Source organism: Arachis duranensis, chromosome 10 (genome assembly GCF_000817695.3).
Source record: "Arachis duranensis cultivar V14167 chromosome 10, aradu.V14167.gnm2.J7QH, whole genome shotgun sequence".
Lineage (NCBI taxonomy): Eukaryota > Viridiplantae > Streptophyta > Magnoliopsida > Fabales > Fabaceae > Arachis > Arachis duranensis.
Genome location: NC_029781.3, coordinates 474,871 through 487,317, shown reverse-complemented (window position 1 = coordinate 487,317; position 12,447 = coordinate 474,871).

Sequence of the window (12,447 nt, the reverse complement as noted above, 5' to 3'; positions counted from 1 at the left end):
CATCCCCATATGAACACACACGAAGCCATTGATTTTTTAAAAGAAGAGTTTGATCTAGTACTACACCCTAAAATGGTTTACAGAGCTGTGAGGGAAGCCAAAGACAAGATCATGGAAAACGAGGTAGAACAGTATGGGAAGCTTAGAGATTATCTAATGGAGATACATAGAAGCAATCCAAGGTCTACTGCATTGTTGGACGTTATTCCCCAGCCACAAGCACCCCCAACATTCGACAAAATGTATATATGCTTCGATGCCTGCAAGAGAGGATTTAAGAGTGGATGCAGGCCGTTGATTCACTTGGATGGAGCATTCCTGAAGACTTATCATGGAGGCCAATTGCTGTCTGCTGTGGCACAGGACGCAAATAACCAGTTTTATGTGGTTGCATTTGCTGTGGCAAGGTCCGAATCGAAAGAGTCATGGAAGTGGTTTCTGACCCTATTACAAGAGGACATTGGAGATGTGCAACAACATGGTTGGAATTTTATGTCCGACATGCAAAAGGTTAGTAAGCCAGTTTCTCTACTTAATTTAAGTACATATGGTGTAAAATGATGAAAGTCCTTCTTGTTGCATTCTGTTTCAGGGACTGATGCCTGCATTGAAGGAGATAATGCCGAATGCACATGTGCGCAATTGTGTCATGCACATGTGGAAGAATTTCATCAACCGTTTCAAGGACTTATATATCAGGGAAACTGTGTGGGAATGTGCAAAATGCACAACTGTGGCTGAGTTCAAGACAAAAATGGAGAGGCTGAAGGAAGTTAATCAGGATGCTTGGTCATACCTGATGAAATTTGAACCTGCAACATGGGTAAGGGCCTATTTCAGTCATGGTCCAAAAGTGGACAACCTGACTAACAATATGTGCGAGTCTTTCAACTCCAAGATCACCAAGTACAGGTGCAAGCCTATACTGACAATGTGCGAAGAGGTGCGCTGCTACCTCATGAGGCGTATGGTTCAGCACAAGAGACTGATTGATTGCCATCATGGAAAGCTTGCACCGGTTCAGGAGAAAAGGTTGAAGAGACTTGTTAAGCCAAGTAACAAATGGACTGCGGAGTGGATAGGTGATAACGAGCGCAAGCGATTTGAGGTCACATACAAGGGATCTAAGTTGGATGTGGACCTGATTAAACATACATGTACATGTAACAGATGGCAATTAACTGGTAAGTGTGTAATTCTCTAAATGTTTCTTGTTGGATTTGCCTGCAAGATGTTGCTGTAATTTTACTTACTTATGACATTGTTTCTTGTTGGAATTGCCTGCCTGCTACTACTGTAATTATGTTTATGTGATTGTTTGTTGTTGGATTTGCTTGTCTGCTGCTGCTGTTTCCTTACTTGCATATGTCCAGTTGTATATGTTTAAGTTGTATATGTCTAATTGTTATCATTAACTTGTTGGATTTGTTGGAAAAGGGATGCCGTGCACTCATGCAGTTGCAGCAATCAGAAAAAGACATGACAACATGGAAGATTATGTGCATCCATGGTTATGCATGGAATCACTGAAGAGACTTACGAGCACTTCATTCAACCCGTTACAAGTGAAGAGTTCTGGATACGGTCTGATCAGACTAGGCCGGCTGCACCTGTCATTAAGCGGCCAATTGGTCGTCCAAAGGTACATAACAGGCAGAAGGACCCAGCAGAAACTGTTATCGAAGGTGAAAAACTGAGGAGAAGTTTCTATGTGACCTGCAGCAAGTGTGGTCAAACAGGGCACAACTATAAGACTTGCAAAGGTGCGCCATCCAATCCAAATTGGAAACCTAAGACCAGGAAACCAAAGAAGAAGACCCAAGACAACCTTTCTCTTGTGGTTATACCACTGTCACAATCAGCACCTGAGGCATAGGTACTTGGCTGGACTAAGGATCTTTATGTCCCCCGATAATATGTTTAAGGATTTAGTTGTCCATTTTAAAAATGTTAAAGGACCCATTTGTATTTTTTAAATTTGTTTCATGGCTTTATTGTCTTTCTTTGTTTCAGGGTGAGGAGCATGACTCAGCTACTCCAACCAACCAGAACCATTCTACCACTTTCACAACTCCAGATGTGGCCCAGCAACAACCTGTTCCACAAGTTGCATCTGTGACCACTACTGCAGCCCCTGCAACACAAGGTCAGGTTCCTTTCAAACCTCCAGCCAGAGTTCCAGCAAGGCCATCCAACAAAACATTCAGACCGAAACAACCAATTAGAAGGAAGAGTGATGGTAAACAACAAGTTCAGAAGTCACAGCAGCCAAGTGTGGAAGCAGTTGAAGGACCATCTGATGAGGCTCTGGCTGCAGCAAGCAGTGGAACTAAAAGGGTGTTTCAGTTCATCCCCACCCCAGGAACCAACAATTCCAAAAAATGATGTTCATATTTTATGAGTCTGATGTAAAAGTTGGATCAAACTTATTTTTGTTTGTTATACACTATGGAATCTTTTTGCCAAAACTATGATGCTAAGGTTGTGAGCCTTTATTAAACTGTATACCATGTTTTGTTAGGATTGTAATCTCTTAAACTTAAACTTTCGTTCAATGTTAAATGATCCAAACTATTTAATGTCTATTTCATTCTAATCCCATCAACATCATATTACATATACCCACCCAACTCCAACATGTTACAGCAACAGCATATCATCATTCATGAAAGGATAACTTAATACAACACTTGTGTTCCAAAGGCATAACTTAAACTGCTTTTCCACTTTTCAGCCAAGTTTGGCAACAACAGATCCCAAAATTACACTAACCACAACAACAATAACATAATACAAATTAACATTCTTCTTCCTCTCTAGATGCACCAGCTTCTTCTCCAAATCAGTGAGTCTCTGTTCCACCACCTTCTTTCCAAGATAAAGTTTCAGATCATCAACCTCGTTCTCAGTCATAAACTTGTCCAGAACTCTTACTGTTGAAACATGGTCATCCAGCCATAAGAAGAACTTGCAGTGACTGGGATTTTTCAGCTGCATGTTCATCATGGCAAAACAAAAAATCACCAACTTATAATCAAAATAACTACTTACGCCCGTATAATCAAAATCAATCAAATAAAACCACCAACTTACCTTAAAGAATGGACATCCAAAGAACAATCTATTGGGGTTCGTCGTCGTCCTCGATTTGTACAATATGGCGTACACTCCACATCTACACCTCGGAGCAATGTCGTCTTTCTCCTCTGCAGCTTCCACGCATTTTATGGTCGATGGTAGTGGTACGCGTCTTGCGCTGGATGAAGCTCCATCGCTGGCCATTTACCACTCCACAGTATCACCACCCCCGACCTCTCACACAAATCACAACGGCTATGGCGACAGATTCCATTTGAAGAAATAGGGCACACATCCGAAACGACGTCGTGCGCGTGACCAAGGACTAAAATGTCCCATTACTTTCTCTACTGGCACCACGTCAGCCCCGTTACTACCACCCTGAAGACACGTGCACATATCCACGCCACATAGGCGCCAGGTAAACAGAATCCGTTACGTCTTGGAACCCAAATTGAACGGAAGGACCGGTTTGTACGCCGTTTCCACTGGTGAGGGGTCGTTTTGTATTTTCCAATCTTGAAGGAGTTAAAAGTCCCAAATTTAAAAGGTCAGGGACGAATTTATCCTTTACCCATAATCTTTTTTATTTTTGTACATAATCTTGTTATGATATGATTATTATTTATTAATTATGTTTAGATAACCTTAACACCTTGGTTTGTCTTTAGTAATTTAATACTTGCTGAAGTAGATTCTGTGGGTTACTCCTTGAAACTATTTGCATTACTATCATTTTGTACTCTGTAGCTGTCAACCTTCCCAGTCGTGCTATGAAGAGCAGAAAACTTGCTTCAACATTCTACTTTAATTTAATCTTAACTTATCATATTTCTGCTAAATTAATGTAATGTAGTAAACAGAGAAAATACATTAGCAATTAGTTATACAAGTTTATTTCAGAGCTTTGCAAGGCATAAAGTATCTCCGGAAGCTTTCCATATGCACGATTTGGATACTTGGTTATTTATTTAGGTGTTTGGTGTTCCACATTGGAATTTAGATGGTTGAAAGAGAGAGAGTTAGTGTGGTAAAGTATAAACTTTCATGAAATGTATGTGTTATTATCATAATTTAAGAATAATTAATTTATTATTTTATTAATTTTTTTATTTTTTTATTTGAGAGAATTTTGATCTTATCTTTAGCCAACAAAGAGCACATGTTAAAGTATTCATTGAAAATTTTTTTTATAAGAAAACATAAAATTTTAGTTTTTAAATTATTTATTATGTATTTATTAAAATAAAAGGTTCAACAATTTAAAAAGCAACTTATATTTTATCTTAGTTCCACTTATAAAATAAATGATAAGAGATTATACTTTATTTTTTTAAATGAAATTCAAAATTTAGAGGATTTAAATTCGAAATAATAATCATCAATTTTGTCGGGTTGAACAAAGTAATGAAGGTTTCTCCCATGCCTTTGTAAATACTGCATATTAGAAATTTTAGTACTTGAAAGACAAGAAACTTGGTGCTTAAAAGACAAGCAATTTATTCGTTTCATTGTATTCGTATGTTCTTTAGACTGCTTAAAGATAAGCTACGTTTCTGAGTGTGTTTGTGTCTATAAAGTGGTAAATTAGTATTTCTCTACCACTATATAGTGAAGAAACATTTGATTTTTCATATCTGAGAGATGTTTTGACTTACTGCTACATTCTTATGTTTGTTGTTCTAATTATGCTCTCATGACCGAAAATATCGTATTATTGGATTTTCAAATGAACCAGCAAAGTCAGTTCAGGTAGTGGTAATCAAAAGCCTTCTTTGCATTCAATTCTAGTATGCTGTTCTTGAATTTTGGTTATAATTTTGTTGACAAGTTGCACTGTGGTGCTTCATAATTTTGTTTTTTTGTTTTGTTTAGGAAACCATGCTCTTGATGGGTCAAACACTTGTATAGCAGTGTCTGATGATCTTAAGAAAACCAATACAATTGGGGAAAAAGATATTCTATCAAATTCAAAAAGCACCCTGGATCAAGCTAGCTCTCATCCTAATTACCTTAAGTTAGGGCCACTCAAGTTATCAACAGAAACATTTTACTATTTGTCTATGTCCCAATTGAGTCTATTTGCTTTTGTAATGATCAATGAAACGAGTGTTCCAATGATTTCATTGACAAGAAAAAGAAAAGTGTGAAATAATGTTATAGGTTATGATGCATAAACACTGATATACAGACACGGGATACGACATACTACGGGATATGTTGACACGCGAATTTTAAAATGTTATAAAACACTGAGACATGCATATGTATAAAATATAAAGTATTTTTTAGATAAATCATAATGATATTTTGATATTTTATTGATATTAAAATATAAATTAATTTTTTAATTATTTTTATCGAGTCAAAACTATAAATAAATTAAATGATGATGACAAATATTGTTTTATTAAGTTAAACATCCAATTGATTTTGATTAATTGAGCTAGTGATGCAGGCCCAAAAATAAAGATTGCAGCAGCTAAACAAATTAGAACAAAAAAATAAAGGTTGTGAAAAAATTGTTGATCCACAAAAAAAAAAAAAAAAAAACCAAAACTTTTGAAGGTTTGAATATCTGAACTTTTGGTATAATTTCACAGAAAGTAGCCAATTTTAGCTATAATCAAGTATCTTCTGTTCGGACATGAGAGAGAGCGCATCTTCGAAGCTCACATTGACCAGGGAATAAAGAAAGAGAAAGATTTATAAAAAAAGTATTGTCAAATCATACTATAATAAAAAGTATGTTAAGTTAAGTTAGAGGTTAAAGGTAAATAAATTTTTTTTGTATGCAAGTTGATTTTTTTAATTTTTCTTCTATTCTGTGCAACACTATTTTGAAAAAATTAAAGAAAATGATGGCTGAATATTTTTGCTGTATATCAATGATCAATAATGTTTCTGGGGCCAAAACACAAATCTCATAGTTTGGATTTTGATAAGCTTATTGAAAAAGTTGATTGGTGATACTGCTGTGTTTACTACGGTGATAAGATCAGTTTTAAAATCTCTAATCTTTAGGGTTGATTGAAGAAAGAGAAGGCATGATCTCTGAAATCTCAAATTCCAAGAAGTTAACTTTAAAGGAATTCAAGTCCTGACCTAGAATAAGGTACAAAAGGGAAAATGATTCTGGTAAGACAGGCAGACAGCAACGAGAGAGAACCTGAATAGAGAACCGTGTGTGAAACCTCACTATTGAATTTGAAATCTTAGAAGTATTGCACCTACACTAAAGGGAGCACTCCGCCAAGATGAAAAATGAAGTTTTGAGTTCTATTGTTGGGTTCAGTTCATAATGTTTAAGCTGTTATGCATCAATCTCCTTCATGTTTTATTGTTTTGTATTTCAGTTTCAATGTATATCTTTTTGTATCTTCTTAAAGAGGTAAAAGGCTGATAAAAAGACATTAAGAAAAAGCCTAAGAGTGAAAGAGGTTGAGTGAAACACTTGAGAAAAAAACCAAGAATAATTTTAGATTTCTTTTGGCTGTATTTTCTGTCTTGTATCAAGTACCTGTGAGGTGTCCCTTGTTAAGTTAGGTAAGCACTTAGTATGAAGAGTTTAGGTATTAATATAACCCAAGTCAAGTTTAGGAAAAAACTTGTGCGTCCAGATAGGATTGTGTGAAGCCTAGGAAATTAGTGTATGTAATACTTTGACTATAGTGAAAATTCTATCACAGTTGTGGTGGAGATTGGATGTAGGTTATATTGCGCAAGGCAACTAAACCAGGATACATGACTGTGTCAACTTCTTCCTTTCTTTTGCTATTCTGTTTTCTGAAATTTATGAGAAAAAAATTATCTCTTAATTTTTTTTGCTGCATAGTTCAAACAGAAATCAAGTTTGAAGTTTGATATTAAAGACTTAATCTATAAAGTAGAAGAAGATCATAGATTCAATCCTCATTCTCTAAACCTTCTGTAACCTTCAATTTTTAATATCTTATTTTAATTATATCAAGTATTTGAAATATTTTTTTGTTTTAATAAATAATAATATATACTATATCTAAATTTATTTCAAGAATATATATTAAGAATAAGACTGGACACACCGACACGTGATGGTATTTAGGTGTGTCCAAGCGTATTTGGAGAAGAACTTTTTTATTTTTTATTAAGACACGGTTGGACACAGCAGACACGCGTGTCAGACGAGTGTAAATAATGAGTGTCCTGTTCAAAATATATTCGATACACAAACACAATAATTTAACAAAGTATCCGTGTTTCGTAGGTTATTCGAAAATTCTTTTGAGAATTCCAAAGTGATGGAGTGACTATTGGATATAATTGATTATATATTGATGTTATACCTGATATTTGTGCGTATATATATATATTTTTTCTAATATTTTGTATTATTTATATTACAAAATAATTAATAAAAAATAAAAAAATATTTTTTTAAAATTAAAAAATTTATAAAATAAATGCACACAAAAAAATAATGGAAACCAAATTAACAGAATTATAGCAGTAGAATGAAGGCACATGAAAACCACCGACACCCAAAAAAATGGCAAACTTATGGTAAAGATTTTGTATTAGACAAAATAATTTTCTTTGTAGCATTGAAAATAAAATATAACATTTAATAATATTTAAAAATGAACAATTAATGCTAGATACAAAATATTTTTCTTTTCTTGTCGAACGTTAAATTTTAATGCTAGATATATAAGCTTAATTTTTGTTGATTAAATTAAAGTATACGCAAACAATAAAGCGGAATAAACTAATATTTTAATCCAATTTTATTTGATAATCTAAATCAGTCTATCTCTTTTTAAAATAATTTTGAAAAAACTACCATTTGTATTCATGAATTTTACGAATGCTGATAAAAGTATTCATTAAATAAAAAAATTAACGTTGTATCCATGAAAGATGGGTTTCGTGTGACAATAATACTCAAATCGTAATTTTTTGTTGATTTTTTAATAAAATTCTCAAATTACTCCTTTTATATTCTTCTCCAAATTTCAAACATTCACTACCCTCGCCCTTCGTATTTCTCTATTGCTGCTAGTCACCAAAAAATTAAAAAGATTAAAAACTATAAATTATTAATTATCTGAGGTTATTTATTGTTCAAATATTATGAATTTGTAGATTTGGTGTAGAAAAAGAAAAAAAAGTTTGAAATTAACAAAAAAAACATACATTTTGATTTCTTGGTATTATTGTGGGAACAAGAGGCGCAGAACCAAGAGCCTTTGGGAAACGGAAGGAAGGATAGGTCAGATATAGAAGATGTGATAGCCTCAGTCGCATTTGTTGCAGAGGAGAAGTTTTGCTGGGAACTTATCCGAGGAGCAGCATTTGCTGATGATCTCGTCGTTGAAGGTGGGCTAGGGAGTGTGGGTCCTTCTTCACCCTGCATTCCCCTGACCTTGCTGAATTCTTCTACTTATTGCTTTGGAATAAGAAGAACAACAATATTCAAGTTAAAGAGGTTGAAGAGTTTGAAAAGGGTGTGCTTTTTTAGTGTTGTTGTTGCATCCGAAGAAGAAAGAAACAACAAGGGTAATGATGTTAAAGTTGATTTGGATTTAGATTTGGAGAACAAATTAAAATTGGAATAAAGAGAGATAGAGGTTGAAGATAAAGGTTGGAGGAAGACATCATGTGCTTGGGTCTTGAGGGAATGGTGACTGGCAGTGGCAAAGGAAAACGAAGGATGAGGGTTGTGAAATTTGGAATACGAGGAAGAAGATAAAAGGGGTAATTTAAAAATTGTATTAAAAAGTCAACGAAAAATCACGGTTTGGGTACTATTATCACACGGAATCCATTTTTCATGGATACAACGTTAGTTTTTTTGTTTGATAGGTACTTTTGTCAGCGTTCACAAAATTTATGAGTACAAATGGTAGTTTTTTCAAATAACTTTTGGTTGGTAGAGGTAGCTGACTACTCGTTTTGCTACATTTACAAAAAAGTGTCATATTTTGATTATAAAATTAATACTAATATTAGAGAAATAAAAAAATTAGAACTTGCCTTATTTAATATTTAATAATTAAAGACAAATTTTAACAGATTTTTTGATTAAATTTTTTTAGTTACTAAATATTTTCGAAATTAATAATATATAAGGGATGTATATTAAATGTGTCAATCATCAATAAAATAAAAGTAATATTTACATTGTTTAAATGTATTACGAGTAAATAAAATCATAAACCTCAGTTGACTAATAATATGACACATTTTGCATGTCAAATTAATAATATATAATAGATTTTAATTTTAATTATAATAAAAAATATTATGTAATATATTTTGATTATTAAATTAGTAATTAATGATAATATATAAGAGATAGAATGAATAAATAAATAGAAAGGAGAGGGCTCCTTGCTTAATTTAAAAAAATAATTTAATTATAAAAGAGTGTCATATGACATATTTTAATTATAAAATTAATAATATATGATATATGAATATTAAATACATCAATTATCAACAAAATAAAAGTAATTTTATATTGATTATTAAATATATTATAAATAAATAAAATCATAAAATTTAATTAACTAATGAGATAAGATATAATATAAATATTTTTGTTAATAAGTTAGTAAAAATTTGATAATAATATATGAGAGAGATATAGTAGGCAAAGAAAAAAAAGATTTAGAAAAAGAAAAAAAAGTGAGATCTACCTAATTTTAAAAGAAGAGATTTTAATTTAATTATAAAAGAATGTCATATAATATATTTTTATTGTAAAATTAGTAATATATAATGAATAGATGTTAAATGTGTTCATCATCAATAAAATAAAAATAATTTTTATATTAATTAAATGTATTACAAGAATAAAATCATAAATTTCAGTTGAATAATGAGATAAAGTGTAATATGACATATTTTGTATGTCAAATTAATAATATACATAATTTTTAATTTTAATTGAAATACAAAATACATGTAATATATTTTTGTTATTAAATTAATAATTTAATACACAAGAGAGATAGAATAAGTAATATATATATATATATATAGAAAAAAAAAAGTAAAATCTCCTTAATGTTGAAAGAAGATATTTCTTCAAATCAATTATAAAAGAATGTTATATGATATATTTTGATTATAAAATTGATAATATATAATGGATGAATATTAAATACTTCAATCATCAATAAAATAAAAATAATTTTTATGTTAATTAATGTATTATAAGTAAATAAAATCATAAATTTCAGTTAACTAATGAGATTTGGTGTAATTTCACATATTTTGCGTGTTAAATTAATAATATATAATATATTTTAATTACAATTATAATATAAAATATGTGATATATTTTAGTTATTAAATTAGTAATTAATAATAGGTGTTTATTACGGTATGATGATAAATTTATACGTATCGATACGTTTAAAATATGGACAAATAATAATAAGTCACGTAAAATTTATTTTTCACATCAACATTTAATTTTTGTTTTTTTAAATATATATTATATCACCACTTTTACTAATACACCCATTTAATTAAATAAAAATAATAAATATTTTTTATTTAATTTTATAAAAATTCTTAAACATCCTTCTCTTATTTGATTAAACAAAAATATCCTTTTAAATTAACAAAATGTTAGAATTCAATTAATCTTAATTTTATTGTTTCAAATAATTTAAATAACAAAACAAAAACATATTAAAAAACAAAAAATCAAAATTTTTTCATCTTCTCCAATTTCTCTAATGATTTGTGTCCCCTCTAAGCAAAACATACCCCTCTAAGTAAAACATATCAAAGAAACAAAAAATAGATCTTCTTCATCTTCTCCCATTATCCTTCTGAAACAAAACAGTAAAAATCCCAAACCAAAATCCTAATTTCTTTGTCGCCGCCCATTGTCGAAGAGCACTTGCCGGGCAAACAACAAGTGTACCAGCAGCTGACCGTTTCGTAGGTTCTGTAATAGGTTTTATATCATCAGACTCTTCTTTATTTTCAAACTTTTCCACATCAACAATAACACGATCATCTTCATCATCCAAATTCAAAGCTTCAATTTTATGATTGGATGCATCGTCTATTTTAGATTTTGAGAACAGTAACCTCTGCATTAGGATGAGGGCAATCATTGAAACTGTCTTGCCAAGGCCCTGTTAGAACAAGGGTTTGGTGTTCAATTAAAAGCAATAAGATGTAAAACATCGAGGGCCATTGACTAGATACATAAAAGATGACCTGATCATCAGCCAAAATACCCCAAGGCAATGCAAACTATTGGCTAGGGTTTTAGTTTGGGATTTTCACTGCTTTATTTTAAAGGGATAATTCGAGAAGATAAAGAACGATTGATTTTTTGTTTTTTTGATAGGTTTTGCTTAAAGGAGCACGAATGATTAGAGAAATTGGAGAAGATGAAGAAATTTTGATTTTTTGTTTTTTTAATATGTTTTTATTTTGTTGTTTAAATTATTTGAAACTATAAAAGTAGGATTAATTGAATTCTAAAATTTCGTTAATTTAAAAAGATATTTTTGTCTAATCAAATAAAAAAAAGATGTTTAAGACTTTTTATAAAATTAAATAAAAAATATTTTTTATTTTTATTTAATTAAAAGGTGTATTAGTAAAAGTGGTGATATAATATATATTTAAAAAAACAAAAATTAAATGTTGATGTGGAAAATAAATTCTACATGGATTGTTATTATTTGTCCATATTTTAAACGTATCAATACGTATGAATTTATCGTCGTACCGTAGCAAACACCTTAATAATAATATGTAAAAGATATAGCATAGATAAAGAAAAAGGAGACATAGAAAAAGAAAGGAGAAGAAGGTAAAATCTCTTTAATTAATTTTTGAAAGAAAATATTTGATTTCAATTATAAAAAAATGTGATATGGCATATTTTGATTTAAAATTAATAATATACAATGGATGAATATTAAATGCGTCGATTATCAATAAATAAAATAATAAAAATAATTTTTATATTTTTAAATGTATTACAAATAAATAAAATCATAAATTTAAGATGACTGATAATTAATACCAATTAAAGTTGAATTATTTATAATTTTTTTTCTCAACCTCCACTATAAAAATAGGTCTCTTGATAATTTTATCTTCACAGTACTCTTTAATAGTGACTAGTTAAATCTTATTCTCGTCCTCTGACACGTCTAATAATTCTATACAAATATTTCTCGTGATACAGAAAATAATGAGAAATCAAATTATGTCCACTTCTCTTATTGTTTTGTTTGTTGTTCTCTTTTTTGCTTCCGGTATGTACTACTAAGTAGCGTTGCTTATCATCTATTCATTCATGATTCATCCTTATCATGTGTTCTAGAATTTTTTTTTTTTTTTTTATAA